The sequence below is a fragment of the Pseudorca crassidens genome, chromosome 1 (assembly GCF_039906515.1).
Source record: "Pseudorca crassidens isolate mPseCra1 chromosome 1, mPseCra1.hap1, whole genome shotgun sequence".
Classification (NCBI taxonomy): domain Eukaryota; kingdom Metazoa; phylum Chordata; class Mammalia; order Artiodactyla; family Delphinidae; genus Pseudorca; species Pseudorca crassidens.
Window position 1 is genome coordinate 177,417,415 of NC_090296.1, and position 24,461 is coordinate 177,441,875.

The 24,461-nt window shown below is 39.9% G+C and overlaps 1 protein-coding gene across 1 annotated transcript in view; it reads left to right on the plus strand.

Moving 5' to 3' along the window:
* Window positions 1–24,461, plus strand: part of CELF2 (CUGBP Elav-like family member 2) — an 830,631-nt gene that overhangs the window by 187,838 nt on the left and 618,332 nt on the right. The window contains exon 2 of the mRNA XM_067701074.1: window positions 20,503–20,540. The gene's annotated coding sequence lies outside the window, so the exon portion shown is untranslated. The remainder of the gene's footprint in view (window positions 1–20,502; window positions 20,541–24,461) is intronic.

Sequence of the window (24,461 nt, forward strand, 5' to 3'; positions counted from 1 at the left end):
CAGCCTTCCCTCTCTCCTGTATGTAGTGGTAGATCGCGTTCTGGGAGTAGCGTTCTGTAGCTTAAATGGGTCAGGTGTGTATTTTGATTTACTGCTTACTGAAAATTATTTTATGCTTTTGTAATTTGTTTCTTAATATCCAAGATGATTGACCATGCTACCCAGCAGCCTGAAGGAAAACATTCTTAAATGTCATGATTATTTATCCCGAAATACTTGAACAATAGTATTTGAAATTTGATGTTCTCAAACATATTACTATAACTGCTTTCCATTTTGATTCACTGAGTGAAACAAGGGGAGGGAATCGAACTGCTTACAGGCTATTCTCTTTCGTATTACTCCTCTTTTCTCCCCCAAGAGCCCTGGAATTGAAATGTTGTTATGTGTTCCTCTCATTGTCTTATGATATATGGAGACTTCTCAAGCCTTGAGATTTCAATCCTGGATTTTCTGCTGGTAAGCTAAGACTGATTTCCCATCTATTCCTCTTTGAAAGAGGTACTGTGTCTAAAGAAACCATTATCCTCTGACATTTTCACTCTGGTGAAACCATGGATCATTGTAGATAGTCCCACACATACTTACACACTCTTCATCGCCATGTGTTTCGTTTTCTAAATGACCTAATAAATAAAAGGTAACTACATATTCTGAATACACTCACCTTCACAATCTTAGAATAAAAAAGCAGGTCCATTTTTCTATTGGAAAGGTTGGAAACTGCTCTTAGATGGCAAGGTGTGTCTTCTCTTTTATATTGACTCAAGTCAATATTACCAACTATTTTCTCTGGAAAAAAAAAATTAGCTGGACCATCCCCAAGATTGTTTTTACATGTTTATATGTTTCATATACAGATGTATCCTATAGAGAGGGATATATCACCAGATACCACACAGCTTGTCTTAGACAACAGTTTACATTCTCAAGGATCACCTCTGTGTAATAACAGACTTGCAAAGCAGATCCTAAATTTAATCTACAGGGGTAATGAGTCACGCTTCCAAAAGACGTGAGCAGATTCCCATAACCTCAGGTATCTCTGGTGTTCCCAAAACACTGGGTCCTGACTGTACACCTCCCAGCACTGTAAAAGCCCCAGCATATAGTGTAGATAAACCCAAAATCTGAGATCGTGCACACTTCCTTTCAGAGATCCTCTGACACCTGAGAATGTGCCTTCAAATTCCCCCGCACTGTGGCAGTCCATCAGCTCACTTCTGCCACCTCCACATCGATCTCTGCAGGGGAATGATTTTAAGGGGCCATTTAGATCAATGCCTCAGACAGCCCAACAAAGATATCCGCCCAGCCATAATCTGCTCATTCTGTACGGAAAGACTTGGGCTTAGCTCCAAGAACTCCAATTGCATTGCAAGCTGCCGAAAACTTTCAGGCTGTTTAATGCTCAGCAAATGCTGTTCCCGAATCCAAGGAATAATAAAGAACAATGCAAAGTACAGCCTTCTCCCTTCATAGCATCTTATTAAAGCCTCAATTTGAGGCAATAAAAAGAAACTGAAAACAAAAATATAACAAACAAAGCAAAACAAAAGCCCCCCATTGAAAGCATTGTGAGTGTTCAAAGCATTCCCTTGTTTAGAAAGAGCATGCAAAGAGCAAGGCATCTCAGTAAGAGAATCAAAATTATTTTCATTGAGCACTTTCACACTTTTGCTATCCACCTTACTTCCAGATTAGTAAATCTACTCATTTTGCTCAAACTCATAGTTAAAAAATAATTACCATAATTTTTCATAATGTTGGATATATGCACATCCTATGCCCCAGAAATTCCAATCCTGGATATAGTCCTAAAAGTACACACAGCAGCCCATGTAAAAGTATACATGCAGCATTACTGATAAGAGAAAAAAAGAACATCAGTATCCACTAACAGGAGAATGAATTTTTTAACAAAATGGAATATGATACAACATTTAAAAATGAAATAGCCCCTCACACTCTCTAGGATTGCTGTAATCAAAAAGACAGAAAATAATTAATGTTGGCAAAGATGTAGAAAAATGGGAATCCTTATACATTGTTGATAGGAATGTAAAAAGGTACAGGCACTTTGGAAAACAGTCTGGGAGTTTCTCGAAATGTTTAACATAGAATTACCATCTGACCCAGAAATTCCACTCCTAGGTAAATACCCAAGAGAAATAAAAACATATGTCCACACAAATAGCTTATACATGAAGGTTCATAGCATTATTTGTAATAGCCCAAAAGTGGAAACCATCCAAATGTCCATCAACTGATGAATGGATGAATAAAATGTGGTATATCCATACAACAGAATTATTATTCAGACAGACAAGGAATAAAATAATTGATATTGATACATGCTACAACATGGGTGAAACTTGAAAATGTTAAATGAAAGAAGTCAGACACGAAAGGCCAATTAATATGTAAGTCCATTTATTTGTCCTGAATAGGCAAATCTATACAGACAAAAGTTAGGTTTGTGGTTGCCTATGGCTTGGTGATGAGGAAGACTGATTGCTAATGGGTACGGGGTTTCCTTCCGGGAGGAATGAAAGAGTTCTAAATTTAGACTGTGGCTGTACAACACTGTGAATATAGTATTAAAAAATGGAACTGGGGCTTCCCTGGTGGCGCAGTGGTTGAGAGTCCGCCTGCCGATGCAGGGGACATGGGTTTGTGCCCCGGTCCGGGAGGATCCCACATGCCGCGGAGCGGCTGGGCCCGTGAGCCATGGCCGCTGAGCCTGCGCGTCCGGAGCCTGTGCTCCGCAACGGGAGAGGCCACAACAGTGAGAGGCCCGTGTACCGCAAAAAAAAAAAAAAAAAACTAATTGTATACTTTAAATGGGTGAATTGTATGGTATGTTAATTATATCTCAATAAAGCTATTTTTAATTACAAAGGAAAATATGAAATAGAGGTGAAGTTATCACCATAATTAATTCCCACAGCATAATGTTGAGTAAGAAAAACAAAAAGATGCATGTAATATGATTCTAATTACATAAGGTTTAAATATAGGCCAAACAATCCTACGTTAATATTAAGGACAGATCTACATAAGTAATAAAGGAAGGGCAGGAGAAGGAAAGTAGAGTATGATACAAGATATTCATTATAATATCCTTTTGTCTTTTTAATTTTTTTGTGCAATTTTGTAACAAAGATATTGATAATTAGCAATGAGCACATTCATCCACAAGCGTCAGCTAAATTGTTTTAGGCTATGCTTTGCCCTATTATAACCTTCTGCTCCCATCAGGTTTACATTGAGTTGTAAAATCATAGAAAAGTTAAATCTCCCATGATTTTTTGGTTGCAACCTTGACATCCCACTTTGGGAGGAAATTAGCAATGTATTCCCACACTTGCCCCATAAGATGTCCAGACTTCAAATTATTAGCAATATTCCCCTGTTGAGAAAGGTTACTTAACAATTGCTATCTGATGATGTCTTTTCTAAATTCCAAATATTGGGTCTTTAAAAAAACCCTAATACATGGTTAGTTTGTGGGCCACTGGGATCATTGTGGCCTCTTTCTTGCTCATTTATTTATCCCAATCTTCTGCTGCTTAGAGCCTTAGGAGTGTTGAAATATATGTTCCATTATAGTTTGTCAAACAATCGCCTAATCTTTTATCTTTTGACCATACCTTCACTCTGAGATTATCTTACGTTTCAAATCTGGAATCAAAGATAACATTGACATTTTTATAAGTACTGTCATCCATTAAGCTATTTAACGAACATGCTTTCTTTTTATTAAGAAAATCAGTATAAATATGGACATTCTAGATCTAGGACCAGATCTCCTGTAGACTATCTAAGCAACTTTGTGCATCCATCCAATAGAAAACCAAAGTCTTGGCCTGCTGGCCAATTTTTATAAATGTTTTTTCATCCAAGTATTTTTGACCTATTTTCTGCATTTTCTCAAATATTCTGCATAGAGAAAGACAAATTCAGAGAGTTTGACCTTCTAAAAGATATTCTCTATTGTTACAGCTTCTGAATATATGAGTATATTACGTACAGATCTTTTTGCTTCTTTTTCAAGTATTTAACCTTTTAACTGGCCTGATAGAATTTGCTCTTCACAAAGTCTAGATAGTTATTATCCAGATTGTGTCATGTTCTAGGACTTTGTACATCTTGCCAAGATAATACAGAGAAAAGGCCAAGGTCTTTTTGAGAATGGTGGGATCTTCAAGGGAGATGAGGGAGCACTTTCTGAGGTTTGAGGAGCATCACCCCTAGCATCTTCCCTAGGGGAGATGTTGGACTCATATATCAATCTGCATTACTGTTTGAGGTGCTCAAAGTAATGAAAGTTCACCAGAATCATGCTTGAAAATGAAGTTTGTCTTCTGATTATTAGGAAAACCAAGCATAAGCTACCTTGTCTCTTGTTGCAAAATGCTGTTCAAATTATTTTTATTGAATATAAAATGACCTCAAGTGCTTGATAATAAGGGTTTTTGTTCTTTAAGATCTTCTTGACCCGTCTAATCCCTCAATTCATGAAGAAAACAGGAGCATATTAAGGAGATCGTAGCCTGTTTACAAATAATCTGTCACTGTTTTCATAATGAGGGAACCTTTCTCCCAGCCAGGTTAGTCAGTGAATTGTTTGCTCTTTAATAAAATATTTATGTTTCCAAGTCTAAACTGCCCTCAGTGTTGCAATATTTAAAGGAATTTCAAAGTGAGTAATTACAAATAAGTCCCATGAAAGTAATTTTCCTTTAGCGATTACCTATTCTGTCAAAACTCTGAAAATAAGAAATCCATGCTCTCCCTCCCTGTCTCCTTCCCTTCTTTATCTTCTCTCCAAATCCCCTCTCTTGTTATGGTGATTAAGGATAGAATCCATCTTGGGCAAGATTAAGAAACTGGTGAACTTCCTAGTTCAGACCTCGCTGGGACCCTTGCAATGACTTCAAGGTTATGGCCTCACCTCCAGTTCTCAGTCCTTCCAGCCATCCTCCCCACTAACCAGAGCTCGTTCCCTGAAGCTCAGACCTAAGCCTGTCAGTGTGAGGCTTCTTGTGCCTTCAGCTCCAGATCTCTCTCAGTGCAAGACTTTTCCCTCCTCACAACCAGCCTCTCATCAGCTCAGTCCCAGCAGCCTGGCCTTTCAACTACACTCAGATTCACCAGAATGGTCTCTAGGTAGCTCACATATCATCTGAGGTAGGCTGAATACTGCCCCCTCCCCAAAGAAATCCACAGGCAACTCCTCAGAACCTGGAATATATTACTTGACGTGTTAAAGGGCAATTTGCAGGAATAATGAAGTTAAGGATCTTGAGATGGGGAGATTTTCCTGGATTATCTGAGTGTACTCAATGTTATCACTAGAATCCTTATAAGAGGGAGTCAGGAAGGCCAGAGGGAGAGAAGGCGGTGTGATGACAAAAGCAGAGAGAAACTAGGAGATGTGACAACGGAAGCTGAGGTCAGAGACTGAGAGATTTGAAGATGCTACCCTGCTGGTTTTGAAAATGGAGGAAGGGGCTATGAGTCAAGGAACATAGGCGGCCTCTAGAAGCTGGAAAAGACAAGGAAATGAATTTGATCTTTGACTCACAAAATCAGATTTCACTGGTAATTGTTGTATCCTATTATACTGGGTTGCTAATCTGATAAAGCAAAGTGGTAATGGATGATCCTGACTTAAATGTATCACCTTTCCCAGATAATAATAACAGTAGCAAAGTATGATGTTATAGGAACACTGCAAAGTAAGTATTGTTATCCCAAATTAGAAATAATGACGTGGAGGCTCCAGAAAGATGAGCAAATTGCCCAAAGTGATAGAACGTGTCTGAGGTTTGCATAAACCCAGAGTCCTCATACTGTCTCTTGTCCTCATCCTGCAGGACCACACTGTCTCTTGTGGTTTTCTAAAGACTTGATGTCTTATTTCAGGCATCACCTCTTTTGGGAAGCTGTTCTTAGTACCCCAAATGGATTTCCCCATCCCCTCCATTCAGCATCCCCTGTGCCTGGTACAGTACTTAGTTCTATCACTGTCCATCCATCTATCACTGCAATAGCTACAATCAATTCCTTTAACATATTTCTCGAGGCTGAGAAAATGCCTTATTTTTCTTTATATTCCTAGCATCTAATTCAGTGCCTGCAATGCTGCAAACTACAAATGTTTGATAGAATAAAATGAATGAACGATGGAACTTCTTATAGATTTGCAAATAAAATATCATCGAAGTATGACCCATTTACATTCATTTTTAAAAAGCAACCTAGTGAGTCAATTCTCCCCCACCCCACCCCAATCCCAAATACACCTAAAGTACATTGAACCCAAATGCAACACTGTAGAAAAGCAATTCCTTCCTGCTCCTTGTCAGTCACTCTCCTGTTCTCCTCCGAAGTAAGCACTGCTCTGATTTCTATCCTTCTGGATTAGTTTTGTCTACTCTAGACTTTCACTTAAATTGAATCATATAGTGTATACTTTCTGAACCCGGAATCTTTCACTCAGCTTAGTAGTATTTTTGAGATTCACCTGTGTTGTTGCATGTAGCAGTAGTTTATACTCTTTATTGCCGGGTTGGATTTCATTTTAGGAACACACCCCAGTTTATGTTTCTACTCTTCTCTTGATGGACATCTGGGTTGTTTCCAGGTTTGGGCTTTTATGAATAACTTTGCTATGAATGTTCTTGTCCAAGGCTTTTTGTGGGCATATGTTTTCATTTCTTTTGGATAAATACCTAGAAGTGGAATAGCGGGTTCACACTGTAAATGCATATCTGTGTTTTACCTGATGGATTATATATATATAAATGTTACAGTGTTCAAGATATGTATAAATTGTTGTAATTGTCCTGTGAATGTTAGTGTGTTGCAATAGCAGACTTAGTTACCATGTGTCTTGGGTCACATTCTCTGGCAGTAGAGGCCGAGACAGAGATTCTTGTGGATGTGATCTGTTGAGATAATGCTTGTGGGAGAAGCATGTTAGGGAGTGAGGGAAGCAGGGTGTCACAGGGAAGACGGTAAACAAAGAGGTGGTTTCAGTGAAGCCCAGCGTCATCTTTATCCCACAGAAAGCTCTGGAGCATCTCATGTTAAGGTAGGAGAGCTGGGCTCTTGTATCCACACTTCAGTCTTCAGCTGAAGTCAGCCCTCTTCCAGGGGGCAGAGTTTATCTGCCAGGCATCTCTTAGCTATAGTGGCTCCTGTGGGGGCCAAAAGCAATTCAGTGGAGGAGCCATGAAAGGCCAGCACTCACAGCAGCTGGGTGGATGGGAGCACCAGCCCGGTGAAGGGGACCTGGTCGGGGCTCCAAGCCTCCTTTCTCCCAGGCCAGCCACTAGAATACATGAATTCTCTCCATCCCACAACTTACTCGCCACTTGTTTAGGATGGGGCAATCCATACAAAGAAATGCATTCGGACATTACTCCAAAAGACTCACCTCTGTGGCCCAGATCAGATGATTCTAGATGAGGGCTACCGGCCCAGGCTTAGAAGACTTGCGTGACTCCTCAAGGGGTAAAATGCCAGCAGTGGCTGCCACTGTTAACCTTGTAACCTTGCACTTCAGGGGTGGTGCGGCTGCTCTCTGAGGTCTTCCAGCCCTGACCTCGCTCTTAGTGGTAGCTGCCCACCCTGCATCCTGGTGCTTCGGTCACCACTTGATATCATAGATTTGTAGACTCGGCAGGCTGGGCAGGAGTATGAGGAAAGACAGGGTCCTCTGTGACCTGAAGGAAATTTCTGTGACTAAGAAGTCTCATTTCACACTAAAAACTGACCCCTCCTCCATACACCTGGTCTTTTGAACAAGTGGTATCTCTTTTTGAGGGATATTTTAATCCTAAGTTGACAGAATGAGTATAAAAATGAAGGACCTACTGTATAGCACAGGGAACTCTGCTCAATATTATGTAACAACCTAAATGGGAAAAGAATTTGAAAAAGAATAGATACATGTATATGTATAACTGAATCACTTTGCTGTACACCTGAAACTAACACAACATTGTTAACCAACTACACTCCAATATAAAATAAAAAGTTTTAAAAAAATGAAACAGAATAGGTCACAAAATGGCCAAAAAAATAATTTCTCTTCTTTCTGGCCAAACCAGCAATGGTGGGGGAATTGATGGGTAAAGGGGACTCAGGAACCACAGAACCACAGGTGATCTTTTGACAGAGTAGCCTTGCTTTCCGATGTGTTAATTGGAGTATTAACCACTGGTCAGCGTATCAACCACTTGCTGACAGAGAGGAGCATCACTACAACATCAGAATGCATCCATGGCAACTTGATGTCAAGATGTCTTTCCGTGACCCTCGTGGCACTTTGTGTGAAGAAAGCCCCAATTCAGCTTCTCAGTCTGCAACAATGCTGTTCTGGAGGGGCTCATTCTCAGCAATGTAAGGAGCTATTGTTCCACTTTTTGGAAATAAGATGGTGGTGGGAACAAGAGCTGTTATTGCAAACTCATTGTAGTTTATTATTTCCATCAAAGAGAGAAAGCAAGGAAGTCCTCAGGCAGGCTTAGCTGAAATATTACAGGGGCTAAGAGGTGAACTTGAAAAACCTTTCATTTTAAGCTTGCAGCTGCTGTGTGCACTGAAAGTCCAGCGAGGAAGAACTTCCCCAAAAACAACCACCATGAAATTGAGCAATGTTTATTAATCTTTGGTTATTTCCCTCTGTTTGTTTGATAGCAAGCAGCCATAAGTTCATATTTAAGGGAAGAGTCTTGTAGGTTACAACTCCTCCCCAGCTAAAAGGTCATAAAATTCTAAGAAAAGAGGGGAAAAAAAAAAGGTTCTACAAAAATAAAAACACAAGAAAAATCTAGAGGATTCGTATGGTGATGAAGAAAAAGCCATCTTCAAGAACCCACCCACAACTCCTTAAATGTTGGTCCTTCTTGGAGTCCTATGATGCCGATTTTGGCTACTAAAGCCATTCACTTCATTTGATAACTGTGGCCCAAAGAATATCTATGTCAGCAGCTGACCCAAGGGGAAAACAGACAGGAAAAATACCTAAAGTTCATGATTTCTCATGTGATGCGCAGTTTTCAGAAAAGAGAGTACTACAGTTTGTGGATACAGGAAATTACATGGTAAGATGATAAGAAAAGTGTGCGTTGGCTAGCCCATTGAAAAGCTGACTTTATGTTTGAAATTACTTATTACTGCTATCAGGGACTCATGTGCCTGGCCCTGGGTATCTATCCTTTCCCTCAGAGATGAATCCCCAACATGCGGCAGAAATATGATTACATTTCCAACTCTACAGTAGCGACCTGTTATGGAATTAGAGCACAAAAAGATTCTTCAACATGTCGTCTTCAGTTGACTACCACTAGTTAACCTATTGGAACAAAAGAAATCCATTTTGTTAGAAGTGACATTTTGAAAGCAATATTGACTTCGAAAACTTACATTTATTGAGCCTTCTGGAGCTGATGTCAAAGAACGTTGAACGCTTAAAACAAATTAGGTTAAGGATAAAAAGCCATTGAAGATAGATGCCTATTAACATCCTTGAAGTTTATGAATTCACTCAAAATCTGGGTAAAAGAGAGGTAGGCAAAAGCACGAAAACAGGTTTGGTGGTCCTAGCCAACCGCAAGCTGAAGATAAATTTTCAGCAACTCAAAGGGGTACACACGATATAATGAGGGTAACAACAACAGTTACCTCTTGAGAATGAGTTGAGGCCAGAAGTGAAACGATGACTCAGTTTCAATATTCATCGTAACACATTTTATTACAACCAGTTTGGGGCTCAAGTTTTAAAAAATTGAGTGCAGAAATGTAAACACAATATGATATGAAACAAGTTCTGTGATGAAAGGGGAAAGATAATAGAGGTGATTTACCCTGGGGAAGTGAAGCTAAAAAACTACCCTCAGAGCAATGCTTGGGTGTCTGAAGCAATAGTACAAAGAAGACACAAAGGAGATTTTCTCTATGTTTGCAAAAGATCTAGCAAAGTGAATGTGCAGAAGTAGAGTCTGGCTAGAAATTGCTGCGGGTCCTTTTTACTTTAGCACTGGGATGGGCTATCAAGGAAAAGCTTGAAATCTTAGACATCTTTGAGAAGAGCTAGAGAGAAAACAAACCAGGATAGAAAATCATCTGAACCATCTGCCTTCAATTCCGGTAAACACAAGAAAATGATGACAGTTCTTTTCTTTTAACTTTTTATTTTATATCAGAGTATAGTTGACTAACAATGTTGTGTTAGTTTCAGGTGTACAGCAGTGATTCAGTTATACATATACATGTACCTATTCTTTTTCAAATTCTTTTCCCATTTAGGTTGTTATATAATACTGAGTAGAGTTCCCTGTGCTATACAATAGGCCCTTGTTGGTTATCCATTTTAAATATAGCAGTATGTACATGTCAATCCCAAACTCCCTAACTATCCCTCCTTCCCACACTTCCCCTCTGGTAACCATAAGTTCATTTTCTAAGTCTGTGAGTCTATTTGTTTTGTAAATAAGTTCATTTGTATCATTTTTTTTAGATTACTCATATAACGATATCATATATTTCTCTTTCTCTGTCTGACTTACTTCACTCAGTATGACAATCTCTAGGTCCATCCATGTTGCTGCAAATGGCATTATTTCATTCTTTTTAATGGCTGAGTAATATTCCATTATATACATGTACCACATCTTCTTTATCCATTCCTTCATCGATGGACATTTAGGTCACTTCCATGTCTTTGCTATTGTAAACAGTGCTGCATGTATCCTTTTGGACCATGTTTTTCTCCGGATGTATGCCCAGGAGTGGGATTTCAGGATTATATGGTAGCTCTATTTTTAGTTTTTTAAGGAACGCAATTCTTGCCTCGCCTTCATGGTAGCCGCCACATGTGTGTTGTTTAGGGGAATCTATCTCCATATGCATATCTTACACTTGCATTCTTTTCCTTCCAAAGTTGGATGTGAATAGTTTTAAAAATGATTGAAATAGTTAAGACATCTTTGCAATTGCAGAGAAGGGCCCACGTTAACTGCACAAACTAAAGTCATCATCATTCCAACAAATCTGATATAACCAAGGGAAATAACAATACCAACAAATGAAGCCAGTGTGAAGCCACTCAGCACTGTGGCACTGGATTAATCATGTTGCTCTTTGAGAACGTAAAGCTTTTAATCATGTAGGGCTGCAGTCTTTGGTGAAAATTCATGGGCACTTTATGGGTTTATTTTGGGCCCCAGGGCCCCTGTACATTTCTTTGTGCTAAGTACAATGAAAACCTGTTAAGGGCAAAGAATAAAAATTAATGTCAAAGTGAATAAAGGAACTGAAAAGGTCAAAACTTGTTCCTAGGGCCAAGGAATATGCCTGCCAGTGGAAAAGACCATGGAAATCAAAATTAAATAAAGAGCTTATGCCCATAAATTTGTGGAATTAGCAAAATTGCTGCAAATTGGCTTTCCAATGGCTCTGCATTACAAACACAGAATATGCATAAGAATATATTATGGCCATATGTAAACATATGTATAAGCAGGAGATAAATTTTTATTTTGTTCTTGTAATCCAAATACTTGAACTATCTAATTGTCTGGCCTGAAGGAGGCAACAGCAGTCCCTCTCAGAAGGCCCATGTCAACCCTGGATACATATAAATGCCTCCTGGTAAGTATATATATATATATATATATATAGAGAGAGAGAGAGAGAGAGAGAGAAGGAGAGAGAGAGAGAGAGAGAAAAGGAGAGAGAGAGAGAGCGCGCGCATGTAAGCTGAGTTACTGAATGCATTCCCCAAATTTCCAGGAGCCTTTTTATTTTTATCTGCAGGAGCCATATTATCCTTACGGATGAATGGTTTATATCTATGTGTATGTACGTGTGTGTGTGTGTATATATATAAGTATATATATAAGTATATACATATATATATAAACCTACTAGAAGACACTAAAATTCTGATATCAAATCAGCACCCATTTTGTAGTGGAAAATAAATGTAATACTGATACAAAAAATATATATATGATTCTATTTATTTGTTTAATCCCAACTTCAATGCATCACAAATTGGTTTTAAAAGAGGGGTGATGCTATAATTTCACACATCATTTATCATTGAACACTAGGATTTAGGATAGTTCGAGAGATAGGGTAGGATACATCAACATCTCGCAAACTATTCCTAAATATTAAGGTCCACAAATAGCTCATTTGATAGAAAAAGGTCATAAAGTTCTAAGAAAAGAGGAAAAAAAAAAGGTTCTACAAAAACTGCTTGTGCAGGTTTGTCTCACACAATTCACCAGTAATCAGTGGTCCACGAATGCAGCCATTGTCTGTGAAACCTAGAATAGGGTTTTGCCCATCCTGTCAGGCCCGCATTATATTAATGGTGGGGCGGTTTTCTCAGCAGGCTCCCTCCTTCTCCCTGCTTGCACAGGGGAGAAAATCCTTCCATTGGCTCTGTTGCCTCCCTGGCTGGGCTTTCGGGCATCTTAGCTTTCGTTTCTTCCATAGTCATTACCTGCATTTCCAAATCTACTCGTCAACCTGACAGTACAAACCCATTCTCTCCAATGGGGCCCTCAGAGCATTTACCTTTCCCTGTTCCAGGTGAAAAGTACCAGCCAGGCACCAAGGACTGGGTGCTATCTGTAGATTCCAACAGTCAAGTCAGTTCTGGGTTGAAGGGCCTACATTGGCTCAGTGTCTCCCCGGCGGGGAATGAGTCAGGGGAGGACCGTTCAGTGGTCAGTGCCCAGCACAGCTCCAGGCAGCCAAACACTGGTGGCAGCTCTGCCTGCAACCTGTACGTGACCTCTGGCCATCTTCACCACGTCTGCCCCTTGAGCATCATAGAAGAAACCAAGATGGGTCTCGGGTCGTGATGGGAATACGGATGAGGAGGAAAGGAAAGCCTCGAAATGACTTACTTCAGAAACAGCCAAAATTCCCCCTTGAGGGGGGAGGGTTATGTGCCAGCAGGAGAGAGTCTAATTCACTCTGTAGCCTATTTTCGGGGTTTTTGGGGTGGTTTTTTGTGTGTACACGTGTGCACATTACACCACAGTGTACATTTATAAGCCAGCCACCCTCCAAACTAAATCTGATGGAGGGGTGCATAGCAGGAGGGAAAATGAATACCCATTCTGAGCAATCAAAAAGGTCCCTGTTCCTTTGAAAATGTTTTAAGATGTCAGGTTGAAAGGCGCCAGGCTATTTGAATAAATGAATTGGTCCACAGGCATTATGGCTATGGTAGTTACGGTTATCATTCCTCAAACAGGGATTTTGACTTTTTTTTAAAGTAATGCAATAGAATCAGGAAAAATGTCTGGGAGTCAGCTCCCTATTTTAGTGACAGCCTGTATCAGGGCATGTTGTGAAAATAGACCAAGCATTTGTTTTAGAAAAAAATAATAACATTCAACATACGTTCCTGCATTTAGTTCCTTCCAAATAAATAAAAGCGTATGTGTGAGTGGCTGTAGGCTAGTGTGCTCAGGTGTTGACATATTGAAATGGAGATGTTTTTCAGCACCAAAGGCCACAGGAATAGTTGCCAACCTGGTCACAACTCTAAATGGGTGTTGAAATATTTCCTATAACTTAAAGAGCAGATAAGCTGAGTTATTGAATGCGTTCTCCAAATTTCCAGGCGCGTTTTTGGTTTTGCCTGCAGGAGGCATATTATACTTATGGATGGATGTTTTAAACACTCTGCTGTGTGTGGGTTTATGCAAATTCGATTTTTTCAAAGGTGCGTCTGTTAGGTGCACACGCATTAGGCCCCCATCTGCTGGAACACCTGGGATCAGGGCGCAAGGTGGGCTCAGGTCAGACTGAAATAAAATTGAGCCTTTCTGCCCTCTAGGGGCATAGCTCTTACCATTTTCCAGTCGGAACTATTCCCGGCATCTCAGAATGGCAGTTCATTTTAGCTTTTTACTCTTAAACCAACCCCGTGATTCTCTGCACACCCTCACCCCTGAACAGACATTAACTGCTCAAATAATGTGCCCCAAAGAGACACAGATCAAAATGGCATCCATGCCAGTTCTTTACTTTTCTCTACCATATGAAAGGATGAATGGACAATTCAGGCAAAGCACCAGCTTAGAGGGAGAGGCTGAGATACCCAGAGATTTAGAAGGAGCATTTCTAGAGTTCTGTGGATAGTTTCCACCATTAACATTTTTACCAGTTTTATTGTAGTATAGCTGACATCCCATAAACTGTACAATCTGGTAAGTTTCATCATGTGTAATCATCTCTGAGATCATCCCCTCAATCGAAGAAGAACCCCAGATTCTCCTTGGCTCGCTTTTTAGTCCTTCCCTCTGACCCCTCCCTGCATTCCTCAACCCCATCCTACAACTTATAACCTTGATCTGTTAAGGAAGCCAAGCCAGTTGTCCTATCAGGATGGTTTTGATTGGTTTCTTCTTCCTGGTATCGTTTAGCTTATTCCTCTCTCTCTCATGTTTCCTATAAAGTGGAAGGTGTATATAGAGGCTTCATGGATGCCTGTTAAGCATTTTTGGCTAAAAATAACATATGTATTTCATGAGGCATCACATCAAAGGCACTTAATATCTGATTGACCCAAATATTTCTATTTTACTCTCCTGATACCAACTCTTATTTGTTGTTGTTTTGTTATTTTTTGCTTTGCTTTTAATGATATATTTTCTTCCTTAGAAGTTACATTTAAGAAAATTTAGGTTAGGTTTAAGATGAATCTTAGTTGAGTTATAGTTAAGGGAGTTTTAATGTTGCCTCTGTTACAAAATATGTTTATATCCACCCTTATTCACTCCTCACTGTGAAGAGAGGCAGCTTAGTGATTTGGCAGCAAGAGGTGTGGATTTGAATCGTGGCTCTCTCATTGAAAGCAGTGTGGCCTTAGACAATTTGCTTTTTTTTTTTCTTTCTCTGAGCTTCAGTTTCCTCACCTGCAAAATAGAGATGAAAATGTCAGCACCAAATACATGAAAGGTACATTATATTAACTAAAAGAGATAAGATATGGGTTGATGTTCTGTGAAGAACAGAGTTCTAATCAAATAAAAGTTATTATTGGGCTTCCCTGGTGGCGCAGTGGTTGAGAGTCCGCCTGCCGATGCAGGGGGCACGGGTTCGTGCCCCGGTCCGGGAAGATCCCACATGCCGCGGAGCGGCTGGGCCCGTGAGCCATGGCTGCTGAGCCTGCGCGTCCAGAGCCTGTGCTTCGCAACGGGAGAGGCCATGACAGTGAGGGGCCCGCGTACCACCAAAAAAAAAAAAAAAAAAAAAAAGTTATTATTATTCTGATGTTTCTTTGAGATAAGAAGAAATCCTAAGTAATATATTGCACAGCTAGAGAAATTGAGACACAGAGAGAGCAAATGACTTACAAAGCTAGGGAACGGAACATCATATTCTTGGCTCCTACCACTGCAGTGGATCCTGGATTTGAAATTAGCGATGCCTCACTGGAGCCAGGACCCCAAGACATAGAAGGATAATAGCCTACAGCCTATCACATGCTATCACTCTCAAAATGCAATCTGCTGGATGATGTATTTTCTCAAAAAGCCCCACCTAACTACCATTGCTAACGCCAACGCTTCCAAGACATCTTCACTCATCCTCACAGATATAATTTTCTTTCCCTCTCCACCCTAGACAATTTCACCTAAACTCCTCTTAGAGATTCTACAAATTTTTCACAGTATTATTGCTACTTAAGATTGCATGCCTCTTGCAGGCAAGGACTGAGTCATCTACATGCCTTAAACATAGCATATACTCAACATATATTTGTGAAGCTAAATTAAACCTTCAAGAGTTTGAAGTTAAAGTAATAATGCCCGAACTGGTTGGTCAGCCCAGCTGTGACTATTAGACAAAACAGGTCACTTACCCGAAACCAAAATTCTGATTAAAAATTGATAAACATTAAAATAAGTTGTTTATAATTCAGCCCTTAGACTTTTAATAACTACAAATGCCAAATTTAAACTTGAGGAATAAAATTGAACCTGCCTTTATAATCTGTCATTATTCTAAGGGCTAGATGAGCTAAATATTTAACCTTTAATTGCCTTCATTTATTAACAATATAAAGGATTTTAATATAGTCCAAAAAGAAAAGAAAAAGCAGACTAGCTCAGCTGTTCATGGTTTTATTTGACAGCTGTAAGGTAATGATGACTATGACAGTGTATGGTCTGGGGGAAAAAATCTGCCAAAATTATTCTCTGGGGATATTAGAATATACATTTACACGATGTTAATCAAGTGCTTTGACGGGTCACATCATTTACATCCTCAAAATTAAATAGGAGCCAAGTAAGTACCATTTATACGATGGCCAAATAGGTCCTATGGCTTGTGGACAAGGTCACTGGGTGCAATCTTTTCTACTGGGTCATAGAATGTGTGCTGCTCAAGGGTCCTGGCATTAAGCACATGAATTACATGGAGACAGTGGAAACCACCTGCCCCTTTTGGAAGCTTAGAAGCAGTTCTGACTGATTAGGACTGGGCTACAGGACAAAGAGAAAATTAACGTTTCTCGAAGATTCTCCGAGACCATCAATCAGAATGACTTGGGTAGTTCTTGAAAATGCATATCCCTGGGTCCCCAACACAGAATACTGAATCAGTATCCCTGGAGAGGGACCTGCCTAGGAATCAGAGTTTCTAGACAAGTTCCACTGAATGGTTGTTACACATGATGAAATTTGAGAGCTGCCAATAGTGCGTCCAATGGATGTAACAGGAGGTGATGACAGCGCCCCCCCCCCCCCACAGTGGTTTCTTCCCTTCAATCACGATCTTTGCTTGGAAGCTACCTGGCATTTAGTGCTTTATTTAAATGGCCCGAATAAGGCTCACTCCTCCGGCTTTGGGGGAACCCTAACTGCTATCTGCTAAACAATGAAACTGGTTGCCACGAGGTCAATTTGATTGAGTTGTTCAGTTGGCCAGAACAAGCCACTAATCGATGAGACTGGCCTGATTATTTAGGGCCATATGAACAATGGAATCAGATGAAGCCAAGTAATGCAATTACCAGGAATTGACTTGTGACAGTCGATCTGGGTGACTTTTAAAAGGCAGCTCCTTTAGAAGTCGACCCAGTAAGTTCCTGTCTTCAGTCTCTACATATCCCTCTGTCTGAGCAGACCACTGATGGAGGAATGTGTCAATAGCAAGATTCTGCTGCTTTGGTGTACTTTGACTATTCTACTGAGCTAGTGGCCAGCCAGCTTTATAATTGTTTTCTCTTTGTGATCTATAACTATATTATTTTGGGAGAGATAGCCATGTTCCCAAGAGCTAGCAAAATTTTTTCCAAACTGTGTTGATTTTTAGGTTATTTTCAAAGGTCAGTAAATTATATCTGATACCTTAAGAAGTTAAGTGAATATTTAAAATCGTTTTACCTTGCTGTGGCCACATCATATGTCTATTTTCAAGCTATAATCAGCGTTGTCAGACACTAGGCAGTGACGACTGCTAAAGGAGTTCAGTGATCTGGCTCTAAGGGGGCACGAGCTTTGTTTGGTCTTTCTGTGTGGCGGTGATCCTTCTACCTGACAATGTTGCATCTATTGTGTCGGCAGGCAATGACTGCAAAAAGGACAGAAACTGGGGCTGAATGGATCTTGACGGGTGCAGGGGACTGACTGTTGATGGCTTTGAATCCGCCTTGTTATCAAAGAGTTTAGTTTTTTTGTTTTTTGTTTTTTTTTTTTTTTGGTGGTACGCGGGCCTCTCACTGTTGTGGCCTCTCCCGTTGCGGAGCACAGGCTCCAGACACGCAGGCTCAGCGGCCATGGCTCACGGGCCCAGCCGCTCCGCGGCATGTGGGATCCTCCTGGACTGGGGCACGAACCCGTGTCCCTTGCATCGGCAGGCGGACTCCCAACCACTGCGCCACCAGGGAAGCCCAGAGTTTAGAATTTTTTACCTAGGCACACATGAATCCCAGAACTGGAGAGGTGCTGAAAAGGGGAGAAAAATTCCAGTTCTCGTCTTTAAAGGAAGTTACAATTCACTGTTACGATCATATGTGGCTCTACTGAGTAGCTGAGATTTTAGTCCTTTGATCTAACCTATGCAGATGGAGTTTGTTCTAGTACAACTAAGTAGAACAAACAAGATAAATTACATACTCCATTCCAAGATACACATGTAAGCAGTGGGACAGAATTTTTAAGACTCCAGAAAATGGCAACTAAAACAAATTAAGATCCGTATTCTATCACATGACCACGAGAAGTGTGATTCTTGAACAACTAAGTGACTTATTTCTTCATGAAAAATAAATAATAGTCCTTGAGTAACAACACTAAGGACAAAATAGCAATCTTTTCTTTAGCTGAATGCTTTACGGGTTAAGCTGGACCTGAGGATGGTTCTGTAATTTGCTGGAAGGAGTCACAGAACTTGTGAAAGCTGTTACACTCACAATTATAGTTTATTACAGTGAAAGGACAGAGATTAAGCTCAGCTTAGGGAAGAGGCACATGGGGCAGGATCCAGGACGGTTCCAAGTGCAGAGCTTTCAGCCGTGCTCTCCCAGTGGAGCTGTGTGGACAGTGCTTACTTCTCCCAGAAATAGTGTGCAGCAAAACGTACACAGTAAACAACTGTGAAAGCCCACCCAAGCCTTGGAGTCCAGAGGTTTAACCGGGGCTCAGTCACATAAGCAAAGTTGGTCACCTGCTGCGCTAACCTTTGTCTCCAGCCCCTCCAGAGGTTGAGTTTCTACTACATGGTCCAAGCTCCCCATGGGCTAGAAATCACATTGGCAGCATAGATTATCTGGAGGAAACCAAGGCCCCCAGGTAAACAATGACACTCTTTTCAGGCAGGATATCTCAAGGGCTGAGGGCAAAGGCCAGACCTCTCTTTGGGCAAGGTTAATCCTTTACTGTACATATGTGAATATATATGTTATGTGTATATATCTTTTCATTAAAAATATAGTTTGGTTATGTCTGTTTTTGAACCTCATAGAAATGCTTCATATATATCATTATATGTATATACTTATATGTTGTGTTTCATTTCTTTCAACATTTCTTTTTGATTTATTCCATATTGAGTTAATGTTCTAGATATTCTTATCAAATATTAAGGAGAGTCTTGAAATCTTACTGTAAAATAAAATGTGGATTTGATAGGTAACTAGAATCCAGCAATGAAGCCAGCCTAGAACTTGCTGCACAGACAGCTGACTCCATTTGTTCGTGAATTTCCCCCACATAGTCTGTGTCCTAGAGGACCCCAGAACGAAATACAGTTACTTTTATTTTAATGGTCTGATAAGCTATCACTTGCCTACCTGTAATGATGAGCCTAAGTTATTAGGATCTTATCATATCATCCTCCCATGTCCCCAACAAAGATGAAATCAACCACAGGCTAAGGGGTCAATACATTTTTTCTTAAAGGGCCAGGTAGTAAATATCATAAGGTTTGCAGGCCATATTCTCTCTGTTCCAACTACCTACCTCTTGTAACTATTTACCTACTTACCTCTACAATGCCGTTGTAGCGTGAAAGCAGCCACGGACATGTAAACAAATGTGTGTGGCTGTGTTCCAATAAAACTCTATTTATGGACACCAAGATTTGAGTTTTTATTATTTTCACAAACTGTGGAACTTTTGATTTTTTCCGAATCCCTTATAAAGGGAAAAATCATTCTTAGCTCATATAAAAATAGGTAGCAGGCTGGATTCGGCCCTTGAGCCATAGTTTGCCAACTCCTGGGTAGGCTAGTGGATTCAGAGGTTCTAGAATTGGGTTCAGGTTTTCCATTTATAATAGAATATTCCTCACGGCTCCTAATTCATCAGTCTTATACCACTGACGAGCATGAAAATGAATTGTAACTCATCTAAAACATTTTAGAACCCAGATTTTATTGCTTGGTCAATAAATGAAAATGTTACACGTAGTACATGGATTTCAGTAAGCATTGGACCAGAACGACTGGCTAATGTTCTAGATTTTACAACCTAAATAAGACAGACCAAACAGATTCCCGTAATAATTCTGTGACATTAAGTCCCTAGATAGAATTTCTGTGGCAAAGGAAGGGTATTAATTCTCTTCCTTCCCCACAGTTCAATCGATATGGATAAAATAGAAGGTAGCCATCAGGTACCAAAGTCCCCAAGATAATGTAAACAAACCCTAATAAAAATCGTATCAGCACAGATGTGGCAGAAATCAGAAATCAGTTATTCAGCACCATCACTTTATTCTGATGAGGACTGCACAAGTCCCCCACAACTGAATTGTACTCCTGCCTTCACTTTAGCTCAATGAGCAAATAACAGAAAATTCATCTCACGTGTTTAATTGTTATGCATTGTTTTCATTCCATCTTTTTTTTCACAGAAAAAGAGCAAGTTTTTAAAATAATGTTTGCATAGAGTATCTTTCTCAAATTAAAGGACTGAACCTAGTTACCTGTGTTTTTTTCATCTTTAGATCTGCAGAGCTTGAGAAGGAGTGATCCAGCCACACAGGTAAGAGCTTGCCTCTTTTGCAGACTTAAGATGGACAGCTTCAAGATACCTGCTAAAAAGGTAGCGTTGGTGGTTAACTCACGTGAATTTGATTTTCAGGTTTTCTGCTTTTTATGCTTTTTGGTGTGTGAACATTTCTGTTGTTTCTCTTTGGATTTTTCTCTTCTGGATTGTGTTTACTATTGAGTGTGCTCCATCACCTCTTTGGAGCACATTTATATCAAAGCTTAGTTGTTGTTGAATATTGACATCCCTGTATGACTATTTGATTTCAGATTCCTATACCGCTATTACTTTTGGTTGTTTGCAATGTGTTTTATTTTGTTTATCCAAAACATCAGCTTCTTTTGAAAAAAATTATTTTGAACAAGGTTACTGGAAGAATATATAGAAAATTAGGGCTATGATGATAGTTTTGAGGTTGGAAGCAACCAACAATATGCCAACGCCATCACTCCTGAATTGTCAAAATGGCATACCACACCCAATGACTCTCAGTGTCACATTACACCTGTTCATACCACTCGGCAAGAATTTGTGGAAAGAGATCATAATCATCTTTTTCTTATCTGTGATTTTAAGGATCAAAATAACAATACTCAAATTTAAAAGGGTAATTAATTCTCCTTCTTAAATAATTGAACACAGGGGCGCTGTCCCCACTGTAGCGTTTCTATATCCAGACCTCGTGAAGATTTATGCACTGCCCATTTTTCAAGACAGCCCGGGAGATGCACTGAATGAAACTAATCATTCTCAAGTCATCCTCATAGAAAGCCTATTCAGCATCCTTTTCCTTCTTCTCTTAGGTTTTTAAATATCATTGCAATTGAATATTGATAAACTCTGGAGCATTGTTACTGATAAATGATTTCTATTAATAGCAATTTCATTCATTAGAGCTTTTTAATTTGTTTTGGCTTTGTTGGTTTTCACGCTTGTGTCTTTCATTTTTTTAATACATTCCATTTTTCTGTTTCTTTTCGAAGTTTTAATCCAATTACCAGCCTGTAAACAAGCATTTGCTGCATCTCCAGTAGGTGCACTGAACTGTGAGTGGAAGTGATTTCTGATTAAAGACAGGCTAATTTTCAAGGGACAAGAGGAACAAAATGCAGTGAACTGAATAAAAGAATAATGGATGATACCTTGTTAGGAGACATATGGCACAGAGTTAGAGCACAGATGGAAAAGGGAAAACTTACTTCATCCTAGAGTACATATGCATTGCATGGATGTGGTTGTGATCTGGGTCACATATGATCTGCTTGGTTATGAGGGGGAAGTTTTTTCGCACACTTTATTGCTCAGGAGTGTTCAATAACATTAGATTAGCTTCTCTAATTGAGAGGGTGACAAAAAGCAATTTAGATCCTGTAAAGCCCTTGAGTTTTGTCAATGGGGCCAAAAGCATATGCCCTTAGGCAAGAGCATTTCCAGGATTTCTGGATTTTTGATTTCTTATCCTTCTCCTCCTTTCTTGGTTCCCTTTCTCCACCCTTTTTTTTTTTTAGAACTTCTACCTTCATGGCCTTCTACTCCCACAAAATAATCTCACGAATTTCCTGCGCCTTGAAGTATGATTAATAACATCTTGGGAGTTATCTGTTACAACCTTCACGCTGTAACAGGCTGTCATGTCTGGGGATCAAAAGAGGCACCACTGATGATGGAGAATTATGTTTGTTTTAATATGAGACAAGTTGGGCAAACAAAGGGAGTCATTGGACCATCACAAAGCCCCTAAAAAGTGGGGGTCACACTACAAAGTGGCTTGATCCTCCATCAGTGTGAAGGCTGACCATGATTATTACCTATTCAAAGCAGAAGCAAGACAAAGTGAGTTTGGAAACTAGACGTCACTGTTTTCTGGCCCTATTCTTGCCAGGCATCTGAGTGATGGTGTGAGGGGCGGGGATAGTAAGCCCTTTGCATTGGCAGGGGGTTCAGTAGAATAAAGTTTAAAAATCACAGCTAATGAGTACTTTGTCATGTTAAGCCGCCTTCCATCACAAGAAGAGAGCATCCTGTTTTGGAGCTCCTAAATCGGAGAAACAAGATTTATAGGCTACAGAGTGTTCAAGAAAACCGGCAGGCACATAACAATCACAGCACTGGAAGCTACTTCACTGAGAATTTAACCACTACAAGTTAAGATTCCTCCATAGTAATGAATTCTCTTTAGTCAAAGCAAAGCTCGTAAAGGCAGGAGACTGAATACAAATGGCCACCAGAGACCAAAATATCAATTTTTCGAAGAAAAGAAGAGCTTGAAAGGGCTGTCAGAGCAAGTTAAACGTAGTGGTGCGAAAATAGTAAACTCTTCATTTGCTCCATGTGTCGTGTGGATTTGAAGAGCCTCTGGAAATGGGGAGTCCAGAGGTAGATAGATCAGCTCAAACTTTGGCCCTGGCCTCCTCTTCTCAGAGGCCACAGGATACTGTGTCAAACATCTGCCTTCTGATGGTTTCATGAAGCGTAGTCTGCCTCTACTTCGTAATGCAGCTTAACATATTTCTTTCGGTGCTTTGGGCAAACATTAAATCATAAAACCTTGCACAGTATTTAAAAGACATTTAGCTGCCAAATGATGAATAAAATGGGTGATTTAGACACTGAAATCCAAAGCTTGATGTCATTTTTATCATCTCATTTCATTATACTATAAAATACAAAGCTGTAATTCATGATGACAATGACAGTCATACACCATATATTCTGTAGATTCACTTCTAACACTAGCAGAATGCATTTCTGACAGACTGTATAACCCATATATAACTAACAAATAGGGCTTTTGTCTCAGGGGCCAAACCTAAAAAATCAGATGGTCGTTTAAATCCTGACTTAATATGAGGCTGACTTTGTAACTCAGGACCCCTATTGATAAAGCAGACTTTTAGAAACAGTCTGTTTCCTAATAGACCAAGGGCACTTGCAAGAGCTAGATAAAGAGAATAAACACAAATAAGACTTTAGTAAATAAAAACTGACTTTCAGAGGGTGAATAATCTAGTTTGGTTTTCTACATTGATCAAATTCACTGAACAATTGCTTAGTAGACCTCTTTCTTTACTTAAAGAGTCAGAGGAAAGAGACCACTTCAGAATGGCAATGTCAGGGCAAGGAGTGAATTGCCTTCTATGGTCTTTGTCACCCATAATTGTCACAGGATTCATTGTAAACCGCAGCTGAGTCATCAGGACCCTGACGTGACCGGGGAATTTTATTCGCATTTCCTCCGTCAACATGGTGACCATATTGTGAGAAGTTGGACTTCATTGTTGACAAATAGTATTTGATTCTTTCAATCTGTTGACAAGATTGGGGGAGTGTTTTACTTTGCATGGTCCTACACTGTTTGCAGATTAGCTGGCAAGGAGTTTGAAGTTATCACCATGGAAGTGTAAGTCAGATAACTTAAAAAGGAAACTTAATTGCTGAAAAACTCTTAACTTTCTGGGGGTGTGTATATGTGTTTTGTAACCTCTTGTTAACTCATCCCTTCTCCAGTCAAGCAGGGCCAGCTCCTCATCGTATCATCAGGGCTGGTCTATCCTCTGATGACTGGTCCTGTGATGTGACTTTCTCATCTTCCTGTATCTGCGGCTCTGAGTCCGCCCTCATTTCACATTCTTCATTAAAGCTTAAGTAATGGTTTTCCTGCCTAAATTCTTGACCTGTCATAATCATATACTCCTTAATCCTTATTTCAAAACACTCACCCCTCATCTATTTTGGTTTTATTTTCCTAGATCTGATATGTGTCTGAGGACCACTGCTCCCTTCCTATCCTCAACCCATGAAAACACCCTGTGCTTAAACTCCGTGGCACCTCTTCCATATCAGTATTTCAAAAGAGCCTATTGTAAAGTCACTGCACAGATTGGCATAATTGCAAAGCACTGATGCTGTGGATCT